Genomic DNA, 20,000 nt, shown 5'->3' with positions numbered 1-20,000 from the left:
CGTACTTTATACAGACATTAGGACGATAATGGTATTCAATACTAAGTGTTCCCTTATTTCTTTCTCTGTATATTTTGTATATCATGTACAAAACGTCATTTAAGTTTATGGTATTTTAAGTTTTAACATGGAATAGAGTATATATACGTGTAACATGGAATTAAGTCCCTATGTATTAAGTGTAAATACTAGTAGTTAACATCACTAGTTATTTAAGATACAGTTGGTTTGACGGACTAATGTTATTACACTTGGTACAATAATGGAAATCAAATCTTTGCAGAGCTGACTGAAAGCAATGACAAATTAATGAAAAACTAAAATTAAAAGTTCCATTCTTGTGGTGTCCATAATTGAGCACTCCATTCCCCTCTATGTCTTGGACATGCCTCTAAAAGTTGTTTATGTGTGTTAAATAATACTGATGACATTTTAAAATCTAACTTTTATTCCAGATTATAAATTGTATATTTGCATTTGGATTTTAAAAATATGATTTAGTTTTTTAATATTATTACTTTTGTATGGCTATTAAATAATTGTAACGGGGACTAAATATTTGGCCGTTTGTATATAAATAACATATTTGATCTATTACTATTAATATTTATTTTAGGATTCAATTTATTTTATTATAGGATATTCTCAATCTGCATTGAGAATATCGTATTGGTGCATTAGACAAAGCCTTTTATGGTTGTTTCTCGCCATACTGGCTAGGGACGAGCCATTGGTTGATTCTGTCCAATGGTTATGTGTATTTGGTGTCACGTGGTCCACTCATCGACACTCTTGGACATGGCTGGCCAGTAAAATCTATCCTTTAACAGAGCAAGTGTCCTCTCACGGCCCATATGCCCAATGTCGTTGTGGAGCCCTTGCAGTGCCATGGGTCGAAACTTGACTGGGAGTACTATACGGCATCTACTTCGAAGAACCATATTACCATGGAAGAGGTTCCAACTTTGCCCTTCCGACTTTTAAGAAACTTGGAATCAAACCCCAGAGGATACAATGGAGCCCCGAGGACTTCAAAGCTTGGGCTTTAGCTTATGCTGAATCGCTAGGAGGAACTGAACCGAAAGAACAGAAACCAGTTGTTAGCATGGTTGAGATTAGTCAACCACCCAGAATTTCTTTTTTTTGAAGGTGACATTGGTGTCAAAGCAGAAAGTTCTTTTGATACTTGGGTCTATGAGATAGATTGTCTTAAGAGGGACAAGAAGCACTCTCCTGAGGTAATTACCCAGGCAGTCAGGCGGTCTCTTAAAGGCGATGCGGCTAAGGTTGCAATGCGCCTAGGTTCTGATGCTAGCCTTAGTCAGTTGGTTCATAAACTACAAAGTATTTATGGGTCGGTTGATGAGGGTGAGGCACTTCTTGGCGAGTTTTACAGCGCTCGGCAACAAGATGGCGAAGATGTTTCGTCTTGGGGTTGTCGAGTAGAGGATTTGTTTTATAGAGCTTTTAAGGGCAACGCAGATCAGATGAATGCCAACCACATGCTGCGAACTAGATTTTGGGGTGGACTACAACAGTGGATCAAGGATTGTAGTGGCCATATCTTTGACAAGATCCAAAATTTTGACAGACTGAGAGTGGAGCTGCGCCGAGTTGAACAGAACCATATGGTTTCGGATTTCATCGGGACAAAGCAACCCACCAAGAAGCCTGTTCCGGTCAAGAGGAGTTTGCTCGCTCCACCTCCACCACCGTCCGAAATGGAGGGTATCAAGAAACTTGAGGCCATGATGTACCAACTTTCTTCAAGATTCGACAAGTTAGAGACTCAGTTACATGACAGGCCAACCAGAGGTCCCACACCTGATAGACAGCCACCCACCACACCTTCGACTTATAAGGGTGTAAGAACCCATGCCCAATTTTCTTCAGGCAGAACTCCACAACGTCGAAAGGAGATACAGTGTTGGAAATGTGGACAAGTTGGACACATAGCCATAGGTTGCAGAAATGAGCCTCTGGATTTAAACTGAAGACCACTTTTGTTGGGGAGCAAACAAAAGTTGGCACAGGCAAATGCTCCAAGGTTTTCTCTTCCATTCCAGAGGGTCTCATTGGTGAAGCGAATGAGGTTTCCGTTGTTGTTGGTGGTAATTTGTGTACAGCTTTGTTGGATACAGGTTCCACTGTTTCAACAGTCAGCGAAACCTTTTATTCCAATTATCTCAAGGAAGCAGATATTCATCCTCTGACTGATCTGTTGAATATTGAATGTGCGGACGGTCAGTCACTACCATATAAAGGATATATTGAAACGACTGTGGTGTTACAGGGTTTGACTGATTCACCTAGGTTTTGTTTGTTTTTTTGGTTGTTCCGGATAGCAGTTACAACGCTAGTGTTCCCAATTTTATTGGGAACAAATGTTTTAACCTCTGCTTTAGATGAATGTCGCCAAACTTATGGTGATAGATTTCTACAAGTAGCGGAATTGCGTACACCTTGGTACCTTGCTTTCAGGAGCATTGTGTTACAGGACAAGACACTTTCACGGTGTAAGGGTAGATTAGGTCTGGTTAGGAGTGCACAGAGAGATAGCATTACTATTCCACCTAATTCGACCATTACTATCCCTGGGTACCTGGATAAGAAGATTCCTTACAGGGATACATGTGCGATGATGGCAACAACAGGGAAATGTGATCATCCAGACTTAGAGGTATCGCCTGTTGTATTTAGGTACCAGTACAGATCCAATTCTCCAGTGGAGGTAAGATTGTCCAATGTAACTACTCAGACCGTTGTTATTCCGTCTAAGGGCCTCTTGTGTGAGATACAAGAAGTAACTTTGGAAGACGTAGAACAAAAGGAGGAAGATGACGAGTGGTTGCTGCAGAAGATTACTCTACCTTCACAAGGACTAACTCCGGAGCAGTTGCAGGAGGGGACCAACTTGATTTTAAAGTATCAAGATGTCTTTTCTGCAAGTGAGTTCGACATTGGGCACTGTACTAAGGTACAGCACAGAATTGAGCTTATTGACAGTACCCCGTTCAAGCAACGACATCGCCGCATTCCGCCGGCTATGTACGAAGAGATCAAACAACATTTACGACAGCTTTTGTTGTGTGGAATCATCCGGAGATCTCACAGCCCGTGGGCATCACCAGTGGTGATTGCAAAGAAGAAAGATGGTTCTTTACGGATGTGCGTTGATTACCGGCAGTTGAATCAACAAACCGTAAAGGATTCGTATGCTTTGCCTAGGACAGAAGAGATTTTTGATTGTCTGGCTGGTTCGAAGTTCTTCAGTGTTGTTGACATGAAGAGTGGATACCATCAGGTGGAGATAGCTGAAGAACATAAAGCCAGGACAGCGTTTACAGTAGGACCACTCGGCTTCTATGAGTATAATCGTATGGGTTTTGGACAGACTAATAGTCCTGCAACGTACCAGAGACTCATGGAAGATTGTCTTGGAGATCTGTACCTGCAGAAGTGTTGTATATTCATTGATGATCTTATTGTATTTTCATCATCATTTGAAGAGCATCTTCATCGACTGGAATTGGTATTTAACCGTCTTCGGGAATACAATCTCAAGTTGGCACCCAAGAAATGCAGTTTCTTTCAGGATCAAGTCAAATATCTAGGGCACATTGTGTCCGTGGATGGCGTCAAGGTAGATCCTGAAAAGATAGAAAAGATTGTCAACTGGCCAGAACCTACTAATCCAGAGCAGTTGCGACAGGTCCTAGGATTTCTTGGGTACTATCGTAAGTATATTTCTAATTTCTCTACGATAGCACGGCCTCTTACGATTCTACTTCCACCAACCAGGACTAAACAGAAGAGGTCATCGAAGAAAAGATCAGCTGTGGTGGATTGGGTATGGGGAGCAGATCAACAAAATGCTTTTGATCAGTTGAAGCGGGCGTTGACCTCGCCACCTATTTTGGCGTATGCGGACCACTCTCTTCCATTTGAATTGCATACAGATGCAAGCAGCTCTGGTCTTGGGGCAGTACTCTACCAGGAACAAGAGGGTACGAAGAGGGTGGTAGCTTATGCAAGCCGTGGTGTGTCAAAGACTGAGAGAAATTATGCAGCACACAAACTAGAATTTTTGGCACTGAAATGGGCAATTACTGAGAAATTCAGTGATTATTTATATGGCCACAAGTTTGTTGTGTTTACGGATAACAATCCTCTCACCTATGTATTAACCACGGCTAAACTAGATGCCACAGGCCATAGATGGTTAGCCTCCTTAGCGTCTTACGATTTTTCAATTCAGTACCGGACAGGGAAAAGCAATGCAGATGCTGATGCGCTCTCTCGCCTCCCAGGTAATAACTACAGTGGGGAAAAGCAGCTAGGTATTACCTCTGAATCCATCAAGGCGATCGCAGCAGCATGTCAGACTCCCAGTTATATTGAAAGTCTTTGTATGTCCTCGGATGTAATTGATGACGAGGATGAAGATGGACATTCAATCAATAACATGACTTTGAGAGATTGGAGACATCACCAAACTGGAGATATAACCCTAGAACCATTCCTGAGAAGCTTGACACAAGGTACAAAACCATCTCTACAAGGGTTGCCTCGCTCAGCAGAAGCACTAGCGTTGTACCGGGAGTTTGACCATCTGAAACTGTACAGGGGAGGAGTTTATATCGATCTACACTGGTTAATGGAGATGAGAAGATGCAGTTAGTACTCCCAGTCAAGTTTCGACCCATGGCATTGCAAGGGCTCCACAACGACATTGGGCATATGGGCCGTGAGAGGACACTTGCTCTGTTAAAGGATAGATTTTACTGGCCAGCCATGTCCAAGAGTGTCGATGAGTGGATTAAGAGCTGTGACAGATGTCTTCGCCGAAAAGGTCCAACCAACAGCCGGGCGCCACTTGTCAACATCACAACTAGTCAGCCTCTTGAGATAGTTTGCCTGGACTTTCTTACATTGGAGACTTCAAAGGGCGGCTTCCAAAATATCCTTGTTATAACAGACCATTTCACTCGATACGCTCAAGCCATACCTACGAGGAATCAGACTGCTAGAACAACTGCAGAAGTGTTATTTAATAACTTTATTGTACACTATGGATTTCCTCAGCGGTTGCATTCAGACCAGGGTGCAAATTTTGAAAGCAAGCTTTTGAAAGAAATGTGTTCAATCGCAGGAATACAAAAGTCAAGGACAACGCCATATCACCCAATGGGTAATGGAATGACAGAGCGGTTCAACAGGACATTACTGGATATGCTTGGTACCCTGGATCCAGAAAAGAAGGTTGACTGGAAGAACCATGTAGCCCCTTTAGTGCATGCCTATAACTGTACCAGACATGATTCCACTGGTTATGCACCATTCTTTCTGATGTTTGGCAGGAATCCACGGTTGCCTGTTGATGTTGCCTTGGGTCTGGAACCAATGCAAGACAAGAAGAATCTACATGATTACACGTCAGCTTTACGACAAAGACTGCAAGAATCATACAGGTTAGCGTCTAAGGCAGCAGAGCACAGTCGACAACATCAGAAGAAGGGATATGATGTCAGAGTTCGGGGTTCCATCCTGCAACCCGGCGACAGAGTTTTGGTTAGAAGATTGGCATTCGATGGTAAACATAAGATTGCCGACAGATGGGAAGAGGAACCTTACCTTATCCAAGATCAGCCAAACAAGGATATCCCTGTGTTTGTGGTGCGGCAGGAAAATGGACATGGTAAAAGTAGAACACTTCACAGGAACCTTCTGTTACCAATCGGATCTCTTCCCATAGCTATTGATGTTCCAGATGTGCCAACACCAAAACCAAGACGACCAACCCAACGACAGCGACAAAAGCCAACTGAGGTTACTGCTGAAAAGATACCCCCAACGGAATTGGACGACGGAGCAACCCCGTCGGATGATGAAGACTATCTTCAAGTCGATTCTGTTGTGCTGGTTACAGAGGCAACAGTCACAGAACCAACAGATGCCAGCACCGCACCTGCTGCTGACAGGGACTCTGTTGGTGTTATGGGTATAGACAGCACTTCGTCAACGGATGATCATGAGACATCCCTTGTAGGTGAAGTAGCTAGTTCAGACCATGAGACAGTTGCGGATGAGACGGCAGAGGTTGAGCCGGTTGCAGATTTGGTGTCTGAATCTGAAGACATTAGGAGTCCAGTTCCAGTTCCAGTTCCAAGACGATCCATTAGGGAGAGACGGCCTCCAAAGTGGATGACACATGGGGATTTTGCCATGATCAAGTCTTTGGGATGTGACTGGAAGGACAGAGTAAAAATTCTCACGGATATGGCTTCAATGAACTTATTTGATCGGATGCCGATAGAAGCAGTAAATGCAGTACTGCAGATTGTTACAAGTTCACTGGGGTCATATGACATTAAATGACGAGGACGTCATTTCACAACTAGGGGGAGTATGTAACGGGGACTAAATATTTGGCCGTTTGTATATAAATAACATATTTGATCTATTACTATTAATATTTATTTTAGGATTCAATTTATTTTATTATAGGATATTCTCAATCTGCATTGAGAATATCGTATTGGTGCATTAGACAAAGCCTTTTATGGTTGTTTCTCGCCATACTGGCTAGGGACGAGCCATTGGTTGATTCTGTCCAATGGTTATGTGTATTTGGTGTCACGTGGTCGTGAGTCAGGTCCGTGCAGCGCTGAGTGTGGACAATGACACAACACGTTACATACTTACGACTTGCAGTTGCCTTTTCCTTTTCCTGAGCCTTTCGTTATCTTCAGACTTCCTTTTGGCACTTACAGGTTTGACTAATATGCATGTATTAATTGTTATGTTTATCTCATTATTTTAGATATATGTAAATGTAATACATAATGTGGAAAAGTGTTTAAACGTCCATAATTAATGCTAGGTAAATACGTTTTAAATATTGAATTCACTAAAACACAATAAACGAATAAATATATATATGGACGAGTTAACTTTATAAACAGTAATAAAGTAAAGGTGTTGGATATATACTATTAAACATATAAATATACATAGAGGCGCAAGTTAATTGTATAAACAGAATTAGTGATTAGTGTTGGATGAGATGTCTAATTGCTGTAGTTTTATTATCCATTTGAGTGGTAGCTTATATTTTACCCATTTATTCACAGGATGAAGCCCACGTACATGTAATAGTGTTATCATCCTATACGGTTCATCGCCCACAGCGAAGGTGTGTAGTAGTAGTAGTATTGTCTATTTCTTTATTACATGCAATTCTTGCAGCGAAGGTGTTTCACGTGCGTCTTGACCAACGCACGTGACTTGTTTCACCTGTGCTGTAACCGAGTATTTTATGTATATATATATTATTGTTTTTTAAATCGATTGTTCCAGTTTGTATTCTGTAATGGTCTTTATTTTAATGTTTGTCATACAAACCCGAACGTTATTGTTTTATATTGACAGCATTTGAAATGGGGAAGTTGTTTATTTTGTAATCAGTAACGTTGGCAATAATGTTGCCAAGTCTTTACTGCTTTGTGGTATTTTTTTGTTTGTATAACCGCATTTAATTATCTTAAATGCATGTACTTATTTTTGATGATTGTTTTTGGCACTAACGTCGCCGAAACGTATATGTATATTTTTGAAGGAAAGTATTATGCCAGTAACTTGGCATAATTGTGTGATAATGGTTTAAATGAGTATATATATTGCTATGTAATGACATTTGTAATTTATTTTTATGATTAAGTCGAGGTTGTTAATTATTGTTATTATCAGTGTATTTATCGTTTGTAATTATTTTTACAGAACCACGCGTATGGTGTGATCGAGAGAATAAACCCTCGAACCCTTCCGAGCCTTGTTGTGTTTCTTTTGGGGGAATACTTTCCAGTAGGCTACATAATGATAACGGAAAATTGCCCCTGTATTAAAAGCAGTTTCCGTTTCTCTTTTGGGGGTTCTGCCTACATATTTTAGACTATGACTGTGCGTGCCATAATTCATTTTAACAAAACCCCAAGTGTGTTTCACTGGGTGTTGATTTTCATAAATGTTCAGTCCATTTTGTTTACTGAACCAAAAGAAAACTGTTTCAGTGGTGGTAGGATTGGGGGTGTGGGTAGGTGTGGGGCTCATAATCCATATGAAAAAACACTTCTTTATTTGTATAAATTCGGACAAAAAGTATATTATCGTCGTCAAGTGCAGGTAATCAAGTTGAGTAAAGAATTTACCTGTTGCGTATTTCTTTGTTATTTCTCTCTCCCTCTACCCCTCCCTACCTCTCCCCTCCTCTCCTCTATCCAGCCCCCTCCCCCCCCCCCCTCTCTCTCTCTCTCTCTCTCTCTCTCTCTCTCTCTCTCTCTCTCTCTCTCTCTGCACACACGCCTGTATAAGAATCACCACGCATTGTTACACGGGGGAGTGGGGCGGGACGTAACCCAGTGGTAAAGTGCTCGCGCAGTCGGTTTGGGATCGATCCCTGTCAGTAGACCCATTGGGCTATTTCTCGCTCCAGCCAGTGCACCAGGACTGGTATATTAAAAGTTGTGATATGTGCTATCCTCTCTATGGGATGGTGCATATAAAAGATCTCTTGGTACTAATCGAAAAGAGTAGCCCGTGAAATGGCAACAGCGGGTTTTCTCCCTCAATATCTGTGTGGTCCTTAACCATGTGTCCGACGCCATATAACCGTAAATAAAATGTGTTGAGTGCGTCGTTAATAAAACAGTTCCTTCCTTCCTTTTTACATGGGTTACGTTAAAAATAATACTGTCAGTAGAATGAATGAAAAACACAGAGAGAAGTTTTAAGGCCAGCTCATTTTGCCCGAATGTCTTATTCGTTTTAAACCCGAATTCGAAGATTGCCTCCCCCACCCCCGGACGCTTATGGTTGGTGTTTGACCTATTTTTATTTTTAAAAATTTGTTCCCACGACTGGTATATCAAAGGCCGTGGTGTGTACTATCCTGTCTGTGGGATGGTGCATATGAAAGATTCCTTGCTACTAATGGAAAAATGTAGCGGGTTGTCTCTCTATCACTGTCAAAAAATGACCATATGTTTGACATCTAGGCCCTAATAGCCGATGATTAATAAATCAATGTGCTCTAGTGGTGTCGTCAAAGAAAACAAACTATTTTATTTATTTACCTGTTTTCTAGTTTATCTCCCTCTATATCTGCATTTCTATATTTTATTAGTATGCTGGGTGTTATATCTTGGTCCCCCATTTTTATTTATTTATTTGGCAAAACTATTTGCCTCTATTTTATTATTATTTGTTCCTAAATATATACTGCACTTTTAATGACTGTTAATAACTGGATTGCTATATATATATTTTTTTCTTTCTTATAACTATGTATTTAATTTTATTTATTTTCATTATTATTTTTGTATTATTATTTAGTTTAATTTAATTTTAATTTTAATTTTAATTTAATTGTTAATGTTATTTTATTTTATTTTATTTTATTTATAAATAAATGTATTTATATATTTTATTTATTTATAAATATTAAATGATACACTGTTCCTTTTGTTTACAAAAGTACATTGTACATTCCCAGAATGCCATGCGCGGCGAGGAGTTCCCTCAATCTAAAAATAACGCCGCCGGATAGCTATTCGCGACGTCATTTACGTTTATGCATACCAAAAAGCGAACAAATTTAAACGCAATTAGCAATCCGCGTTTAGCCGCTATCCGCTCCTCATGCATACGGCCCCTGGTGGCTTCGAAAATATGGGCCCAGTAGTGTACGCATGGGCATACATTGGGGGGGGGGGGGGGGGCGATGGGTTCGACCGAACCCACCCACCCACCTCCACCCCCTGAAATCGCTTTTTTATAATTTAATATATCTCACATTGATATCTGACATTATTATATTTACTCAACATAGAAATATATGCCCAGTATCTCTGCAATCTATTTTGGAACCCCCCTTTTCAAATCTTATGTACGCCCATGGTACGGCATTTCGACAACGTGACAATGGAGTACCATGTAATTTGAAACAGTGGGTGTTTCAACTCCAGACTCCAGAACGAGAGTTAATGTCACTTGGTCTAATTATTAAAGTTTAAACTTTGATTCGTTTAACGACGCCACTAGAACAAATTATTGTATTAATCATCGGCAATTGGATGTCAAACATTTGGAAACTTTTGACATATAGTCTTAGAGAGGAAACCACGCTACAGTTTTCAATTAGCAGCAAGGGATCTTTTATACGCATTTTCCTACTCGGATTTTAAACTTTTAGACCTTCGTTCAAAAGTTTACGCACTAAGTTTATTCTCTTATTATTTTTGGACTGTCCTTCTAAAAGGCTCCAAATTATATAAATATTCGACCAAGCAGTCAATTCTTTTTATTTTTGGCTTGTAAATTTTTTTTTTTTTTTTTTTTTTTTAAATTCTATTAACTTTTTTACTAAGTGCTATTTTCAAAATTCTGCCCATTTTCAACTCTACCCCCCCCCCCCCTCCATCTTATCTAATTTGTTTTTGACCACCCGATCTAATCTAGCGACCAAATTTAATGAGTAGAATTTTCTTTATTAATTATATTAGAGATGCGCATCAAAATTTTAAAGGCCCACTATTTAATTTTCGGATGTAAATTTCAAAATTGTCCGCTTAATTTGTTTCTGTCCCGGGACAAGCCCCTGGCTATCCAGAGACAGGTCCCGGGACGGACATGTTCGAAACTCTAGTGCTATATGAGCATGTAAAAATTATTCGCACTCGCACTCGCATTTTCCTACAGACAAAACACCATAAACCACAGCTTGTGATATGCCAGTCGTGGGGAACTGGCTGGAACGGGGAAAACCAGATCAGAGAATGTGTCCAACGATGGCACCTCAGAAAAGTAAAATGTGTTCTGCTTTTAAAGGTAGTACTAAACCAAATAATTTCCGGTTGGGCCAAAGTTCGAGGTGCAACAATACAGTTTATATGTTTATTTTTTATATTTACTTTATAAAAATGCAGGTTATATATTTAGTTTCAACACTATAACAATGCAGTTTATATATTTAGTTTTACATGTACATTGATTAGAATAGCAGTGTTACAATTTCAACTTTATAAAAATGCAGTTTATATATCTAGTTCCAACACTATAACAATGCAGTTTATATATATAGTTTTACATGTTCATTAATTAGATTTACAGTGCTACAATTTCAACTTTATAACAATGCAGTTTGTATATTTAGTTTTACATGTTCATTAATTAGATTTACAGTGCTACAATTTCAACTTTATAACAATACAGTTTATATATTTAGTTTTACATATACATTAATTAGAATTACAGTGCTACAATTTCAACTTTATAACAATGCAGTTTGTATATTTAGTTTTACATGTTCATTAATTCGAATTAAAGTGCTACAATTTTAAATTTATAAAGATGCAGGTTATATATTTGGTTTTAACACTATAACAATGCAGTTTATATATTTAGTTTTACATGTTCATTAATTAGATTTACAGTGCTACAATTTCAACTTTATAACAAATAGAAAATATCCAGCTTGATGCTTTACGCACTACCTGTGGGGATGTTCGTGGGACATCTCATCAGTCGCTGTACAAAGAAACGAGACTTATACCACTAGCTGAGTTAAGGAGGAGACACAAAGTATGTATGATGTACAGACTATGTAACGGTCTCTCTCCTAGATATTTGTCCATCCAACTACCTCGAACTGTCGGTCAAATAAACATATATTCTTTGTGGAATACCGAACGCTTTCAATCGTATCGATGTCGTTCAAAATTATATTCTGAATCTTTCTTCTCATCTAGCATTAATTTATGGAACAATTTATCAACGAATATTAAAAATTCCACATCAATCAGTTCTTTCAAGAAAAAATTAAAAGCAAAAGATTTGGTAGTCCCTGCACATTGTTATGAAGGCGACACACAGTACGGCGTGAATGAACAGTTTCCACGCGAGATCGCGGAGCGGAGACGCGAACTGTACCCGTTACTACGCCAGGCTAAAGCCAGGGGAGATCACGCAAGACTTGTAAAGGACCAGCTGTTCATTAATGGAATACGAGTGTACCCCCATTCTGACAGAAATGTGCCCCCTCCGCCACAACCAACATACCCACCCAACCCACTCAACCCACCCCAGTCATCCTACTCATCCAACCCACCCAAGTCATCCTACCCATCCCACCCTTCCTATCCAACACACCCATTCAATCCACCCCACCCTCCACCACAGTACCACAGTCACTACCCTCCCTTTCCTGCCCCTGTACAGCCCCAAACCCAAAACCAACCGCCAAGTTTAATGCGCACTCCAACTACATTAGGTCCCACTGCCCCTCCCCAACCCCAACAGAACCCCTCCCAACACAGTTAGAGGTGTCAAACATTATTCCAGCCAGTAGTCGACTACAGCCAAGCTGACCCACTGTTTACTGGCGGTTCCTTTTTTTACACAGAACAAAAACTGTGTTGGCTTGGCCCAACTCAGTGTGCTCGGTATACAGCACCTGTTGATCAGTGCTGCGTGACGGACAGAGCACTCACTTACGTGGGAAACACGGACACTTTCTTGGCTAGGATTAACGTACCAGTGCGATTATTGTACACCATTTAATAATAATAATAACGATATTTTGTTATGTGAGTTTGATGCTGCTATTGATAACATTTTAATACATACTTATAATCACGTTCAAAATAGTTCTGTACATGTAAATTATTATAATATTGCTAGTAAATCGCCTATGTCGACTACAAATAATACAAGAGATAGCGATACACCACTTCGTAAACATGCCACGGTTAGATTCGACCAAAACACATTATCTCAGAAAACACACCTTAGGTTTCGAACATTAAACGTGTGTGGATTGCGTCAAAAACTTAATTTTCCTGAATTAATCGACTACATTAAGAACTTTGATATTGTGTGTTTTTCAGAGACAAAGCTAGATTATCTAGATATTATTGATATCCCTGGATATACTATACATTGTAATAACCGCCAAGCCAGAAATAGTTGTAGATCTGGAGGCATTGCTCTACTTATTAAGCAAGATATAGCTAAATATGTATCTTTTCTAGAAATGGAATCCGATTTTTTACTTTGGTGCAAAATTGATAGAAGTTTTACAAACTTTGAAGATGATTTACATATTGGTGCTATTTATATACCACCTGAAAATTCTAAATATTGTAATGCTGACACATTTTACTCCGTAAGTCTAGAGATCCAAACACATGTTAACGTAACAGATTATGTATTGCTACTTGGTGATATGAATGCCAGGACTGGTGTTTTACCTGATTATATTGTTGATAGTAATATAGCTCATGTACAACATGTACTTGATTCAGATAAAAGTGTCGATGGATATCTGAACAGTGCTACACATCTAGCAAATATGAACATACCTTTAAAAAGAGTTAGCCAAGACGCTAAAACTAACCACTTTGGTTCACAATTGTTAGACATGTGTAAATCTAACGATCTTTTTATCGTGAACGGCCGTATTGGCAACGATAAGTTTTTTGGGAAATTCACGTGTAAAGATTCGTCCGTTGTGGACTACAACATTGCCTCGATAAATCTGCTCAAGCATATAGATGAGTTCAAAATATTTGATTTTAATCCAATACTTTCTGATATCCACTGCCCACTTTATATCGATCTGTTATTTTCCAAAAGTAGGGAAATTACTAGTGTTAATGACGATAAACAAGCTGATGTAAAATGTAAAATTAAGAAAATTAATAGATGTACAGCTGATATATATAATAATAATATAGATGATGAAAATATTAGAAACCTTGCAGCTCATTTAGATAGATTATTCGTCAATTCTGATACACCAAACAGAGAAACAATAAATAGTTTAGTAAAAGATTTGGGGAACATTATGAAAAAGAGTGCCGAAAAGATGGTAGGAAATTATGCTCAAATAAGTACAAACAAACATATTACAGCTAACAAGAAGATTTGGTTTGGTAAAGAGTGTAGAATAGCAAGGTTTCATTTTCACAAAGCTAGACTTAAATTTAATCACAGTAAATGTAATATAGATCGTCTCTCGATGATAGGTTTGGGCCAGCAATATAGAAAAACTGTAAAATTTTACAAACGTAAACACGATAAATCATCCGAACAAAAAAATACGCAAAATGCAAACAAACAAACCCAAGGAATTTTGGAAACTATTAAATTCAATAAATGAAAAAAAAACCACCCACTGATATAGAAATGGATAATTTCTTTGAATATTTCAAAGAAATAAATGAAACAGACCCTAATGGTGTTGAAAGCATCAACATAGATATCTCGTTTGAAAACAGTATCCTAAATAATGAAATCACTATTGATGAAGTACGGAAAGCCATTAGATGTCTCCGAAACAATAAAGCGATGGGTACAGATGAAATTTCAAATGAATACCTTAAATATGGAGAAAGCAACTCGCCCCAATCTTAGTAAAAATATTTAATATTATTTTCAACACAGGCATACTACCAGATGATTGGCTAAATGGAATTATTAAGCCAATTTATAAAAGAAAGGTAGCCCAAATGATCCCAAATCTTACAGACCCATTACAATAGTAAGTTGTTTTGGAAAGCTATTTACATCAATTTTGAATAAGAGAATAAATGACTTCCTCGAATCCACAGAACAACTAAACGAAAGTCAAGCGGGCTTTCGCAAAGGTTATAGTACTAATGATCATATTTTTTCTTTGCATGCCCTATGTGAAATTATCAAACAAAGAAAAAAGAAATTTTACTGTGCCTTTATAGATTTCTCGAAAGCATTTGATACTGTCTGGCGAACAGGTTTATGCAAAAAATGTTTAAATTTAGATGTAAATGGTAAATTTCTTAGAATTGTTTATAATATGTACCAAGGTATCAAATCATGTATAAGCCACAATGATGAATATTCGGCTTATTTCCTATGTCAAAATAGAGTACGTCAGGGCGAAAATCTGTCCCCCATATTATTCGCTATATACTTAAATGACCTAGAAAATACACTAAAAGAGAAACAATGTAATGGTATAAGAATAGAGTATGAAAACAACAATACTGACCTACTGTTTATAATTACCCTGCTACTTTATGCTGACGACACTGTGATTTTGGCAGAATCACCAGAAGACCTACAAAAGTCTTTAAACGTTTTCTCGGAATATTGTGAAATTTGGAAATTAAAAGTAAATATAGATAAGTCTAAAATATTAGTATTTGGTACAAAACCTCCCAAAAATAAATCATTCTACATTAAGGACATTAGACATTGTTGATAACTATAAATACTTAGGCATTATATTTACTAGAACAGGATCGTTTATCCAAGCAAAAAAATCTTTAATAGCACAGGCTAATAAAGGTATGACCTTACTCAAAATGAGAATTAGAAATCTTAATTTACCAATAGACTGCCAATTACACTTGTTTGATAGTACCATTGTCCCTATTCTGTTATATTCCTCGGAAATTTGGGGTTTTGGTAATAATCAAAATATAGAAAGAATACAGCTAAATTTTCTAAGAGACTTATTAAGGCTAAGAAGAAGTACCCCACTGCCCATGATTTATGGAGAATTAGGCGTATTTCCATTAGATATTAAGATACACATTAGAATGCTAAGTTTTTGGGCCTCGTTGATCACAGGAAAGGCCTCTAAAATATCATATATACTGTACAAAACAATGATTAGTGAAAGCACAAAAAATGGGTTAAAATTTAAATGGTTAAGTAATATAAACGATATATTAAATAAATTAGGACTGGGAAATTATTGGTTAAACCAGACAGTTTCAAATAAGAACTCATTTATTAAGTTAGTTACTCAACGTTTAAAAGATCATTCAGACAAACCTGGAACGAAAATATTAATACTTATCCCAAATGTATTACTTATAGAATATTTAAATCGGCACATGTTTGTGAAAATTACCTTCTATACTTACCTGAAAAAATACGCATTATTTACAGTCGATTCAGAACCAGCAATCACTTTCTTCCAATTGAAACTGGCAGATGGCAAAATATTGAAAGAAAAAATAGAATTTGCCCTCTTTGCAAAATCACAATAGGTGATGAATTTCATTACCTATTTCAATGTCCACACTTTACTAACGAAAGATCAACCTACTTAAATAAATATTACTTCAACAGACCAAACACTTTTAAATTACACAAGCTCTTTAACACAAAACAATTATCTATTATAAAGAAACTATGTACGTTTCTTAATGTCATTAATAGTGTATTAAAAGACACGCCTTTGTCATAGATTTATTCAACTAATATATTTTAGCGTTTGTGTATATGTATATAGATAGATAGATAGATATAACTATATGTATGTATGTTTTAATCAGCAGCCGCCATTGTATTGTGTATTGTATACGGTTGTAAACACCTCAGTGTAACACCGTTTGGTGTTCTGAGTGAATAAAGTTCTGTTCTGTGTTCAATTTAAGGACATCGTAGCTTTGATCATAGTTCGAGCATCGCACCAAAAAAGGAGTCCCAAAGTTTAGGATAAGTTAAAATTATAGTTTGCCTCCTTTTACGACACTGTTAGAGCACATTTATTTAATAATCATCGTATACCCGATGTCAAATATTTGGAAATTGTGACATATAGTTCTAGAGAAAAAACCCGCTACATTTTTACATCAGTCACAAAGGATCTTTTAAATGCACATTAATTTTCTACAAACAGAGCAGCACATTACACGGCCTTTGATATACAAGTCGTGTTACACTGGCTAGAACGGGAAATAGACCAATGGGCCCGACTACGGGGATCGATCTAATACCGACCGCACATCAGGCGAACACTTTACCACTGGGCTATGATCCGCCACCTTCACTGCAAATCTATTGTGAATCCACTACTACTAAAATCCTAATCACATACTGGGTCCACAGAGGCGACTCTGTCTTCAAGCGAGCGCTCTACCGACAGAGCTACACCCCACCCCCAAAGTGGAGGAATCCCGTTCGTGATCGACAACCGAATCCGGTTCGTGATGGACAACCGAATCCGGTTCGTGATCGACAACTGAATCCGGTTCGTGATCGACAACCGAATCCATGAAGTTAAAACAAATGAAGTTCTCCTTTACATAGATTGAATTGTCTCAAGCCAGATTTACCGACTTTGAACATATCGCGGTTTTGTTTCTTCTCGGTTTATCATCATCATCACCATCAACAACAACATCATATTTGTTGTGGATATTCTTGATGTTGATATATATATATATATATATACATACATACATACATACAATTTCGTGATTGTAACTTTGTGTTTGGTTTTAACGAGGTTTGTAACGAGGTCTGACTAACATCCAACCCACTACCTTGGACAGAGAGCTGAGATGTGTGCCCAGGACAGCGTGCTTGAACCTTAATTGGATATAAGCACGAAGATAAGTTGAAATGAATGAAAGTATATGGGCTTTATTCCTGTTCAGGCCGAATGAAAAATTTCCCATTCTTACCTTCATACGATAAAGCCGATGTGTTTTTAACTTTTTTCTCTGTTTTTTAATGTTAATCTGACTTAAGAGCGAATTTATCAGCATGATGGGTCGAGACGTAGCTCAGTGGTAAAGCGCTCCCTCGATGCGTGGTCGGTTTGGGATCGATCCCCGTCGGTGGTCCCATTGGGCTATTTATCGTTTCAGCCAGTGCACCACGACTGGTACATCAAAGGCCGTGGTATGTGCTATCATGTCTATGGGATAGTGCATATAAAAGATCCCTTGCTGCTCATCGAAAAGAGCAGTCCATGAAGTGGCGACAGCGGGTTTTCCTCCCTCAATATCTGCGTGGTCCTTAACCATATGTCCATATAACCGTCAATAAAATGTGTTGAGTACGTCGTTAAATAAACCGTTTCCTCCTTCATCTCATAATTTTGTCAGGAATGGCTGATGTAATATTTATGTTGGGGAGAAGGGTGGTTCTTGCACTCTCTCGCTCGCTCTCTGTGTGTGTGTGTGTGTGTGTGTGTGTGTGTGTGTGTGTGTGTGTGTCTCTCTCTCTCTCTCTCTCTCTCTCTCTCTCTCTCTCTCTCTCTCTCTCTCTCTCTCACACACACACACACACATACATACTGTCTCTGTCTCTGCCTCTCACTGCCTCTCTCTCTCTCTCTCTCTCTCTCTCTCTCTCTCTCTCTCTCTCTCTCTCTCTCTCTCTCTCTCTCTCTCTCTCTCTCTCTCTCTCTCTCTCTCTCTCTCTCTCACACACACACACACACACCCAGGGAGAGGCCGTGGTATCTAGGAGACTACGGGGTAACTAAGATGTAGCTAGCGCAGAATGTAACTAAGCACATTTATTAGCACCTTGTACCGACTACAACGAAAACAGACCAGGGATAGGCAGGATGTAACGTGTGTCCGGGTGAGGTGGAGGTCGGGACTCTCAATGTGGCGACCCAGTTACCTCATAACTATTGACATTAAAGCTGACAGGTGCTGGGTTCGCATCGCGTTGCCTCTTACCTCTCGCTAGCTACGGCACGTGGTTGTAGAAGTGGGTCCATTAGGCTATTTCTTGTTTCAGCCAGTGCACCACGACTGGTACATCAAAGGCCGTGGTATGTGCTATCATGTCTATGGGATAGTGCATATAAAAGATCCCTTGCTGCTCATCGAAAAGAGCAGTCCATGAAGTGGCGACAGCGGGTTTTCCTCCCTCAATATCTGCGTGGTCCTTAACCATATGTCCATATAACCGTCAATAAAATGTGTTGAGTACGTCGTTAAATAAACCGTTTCCTCCTTCATCTCATAATTTTGTCAGGAATGGCTGATGTAATATTTATGTTGGGGAGAAGGGTGGTTCTTGCACTCTCTCGCTCGCTCTCTGTGTGTGTCTGTGTGTGTGTGTGTGTGGTGTGTGTGTGTGTGTCTCTCTCTCTCTCTCTCTCTCTCTCTCTCTCTCTCTCTCTCTCTCTCTCTCACACACACACACACATACATACTGTCTCTGTCTCTGTCTCTGCCTCTGCCTCTCACTGCCTCTCTCTCTCTCTCTCTCTCTCTCTCTCTCTCTCTCTCTCTCTCTCTCTCTCTCTCTCTCTCTCTCTCTCTCTCTCTCTCTCACACACACACACCCCCAGGGAGAGGCCGTGGTATCTAGGAGACTACGGGGTAACTAAGATGTAGCTAGCGCAGAATGTAACTAAGCACATTTATTAGCACCTTGTACCGACTACAACGAAAACAGACCAGGGATAGGCAGGATGTAACGTGTGTCCGGGTGAGGTGGAGGTCGGGACTCTCAATGTGGCGACCCAGTTACCTCATAACTATTGACATTAAAGGTGACAGGTGCTGGGTTCGCATCGCGTTGCCTCTTACCTCTCGCTAGCTACGGCACGTGGTTGTAGAAGTGGGTCCATTAGGCTATTTCTTGTTCCAGCCAGTGCACCATACTTGGTATATCAAAGGCTGTGGTATGTGCTATCCTGTCTGTCTTTTGGTGAATATAAAATATGACTTGCTACTAATGGAATTTTTTTTTGCGGGTTTCTTCTCTGTCAGAATTACCAAATGTTTGTCATCCAATAGTCGATGATTAATAAACTGATGTGTTCTAGTGGTGTCGTTAAACAAAACAAAACAAACATGTTATAGCACGTTATGTGAAGTATACCTATACGTAATCTGTATACCTGTACGCAACCTGTATTCCTGTACGTAATCTGTATGCCTGTACGTACGCAATCTGTATACCTGTACGCAATCTGTATGCCTGTACGTACGCAATCTGTATACCTGTACACAATCTGTATACCTGTACGCAATATGTATACCTGTACGCAATATGTATACCTATACGTAATCTGTATACCTAAAACGTAATCTGTATACCTGTACGTAATCTGTATACCTATACGTAATCTGTATCCCATACGTAATATGTATCCTTTTGCGTAATCTGTATACCTATACGTAATCTGTATACCTATA

The 20,000-nt window shown here is 39.0% G+C and overlaps 1 protein-coding gene across 1 annotated transcript in view; it reads right to left on the bottom strand.

The window, feature by feature from the left end:
* LOC121373691 (E3 ubiquitin-protein ligase DCST1-like) overlaps nt 1–20,000 on the bottom strand; it is a 43,430-nt gene that overhangs the window by 5,936 nt on the left and 17,494 nt on the right. The gene's annotated exons all lie outside the window — the stretch shown is intronic.

Source organism: Gigantopelta aegis, chromosome 5 (assembly GCF_016097555.1).
Source record: "Gigantopelta aegis isolate Gae_Host chromosome 5, Gae_host_genome, whole genome shotgun sequence".
Taxonomy (NCBI): Eukaryota; Metazoa; Mollusca; class Gastropoda; order Neomphalida; family Peltospiridae; genus Gigantopelta; species Gigantopelta aegis.
The sequence above is the reverse complement of the archived record's forward strand: the minus strand, read 5'-3'. Positions and strand labels throughout refer to the sequence as shown.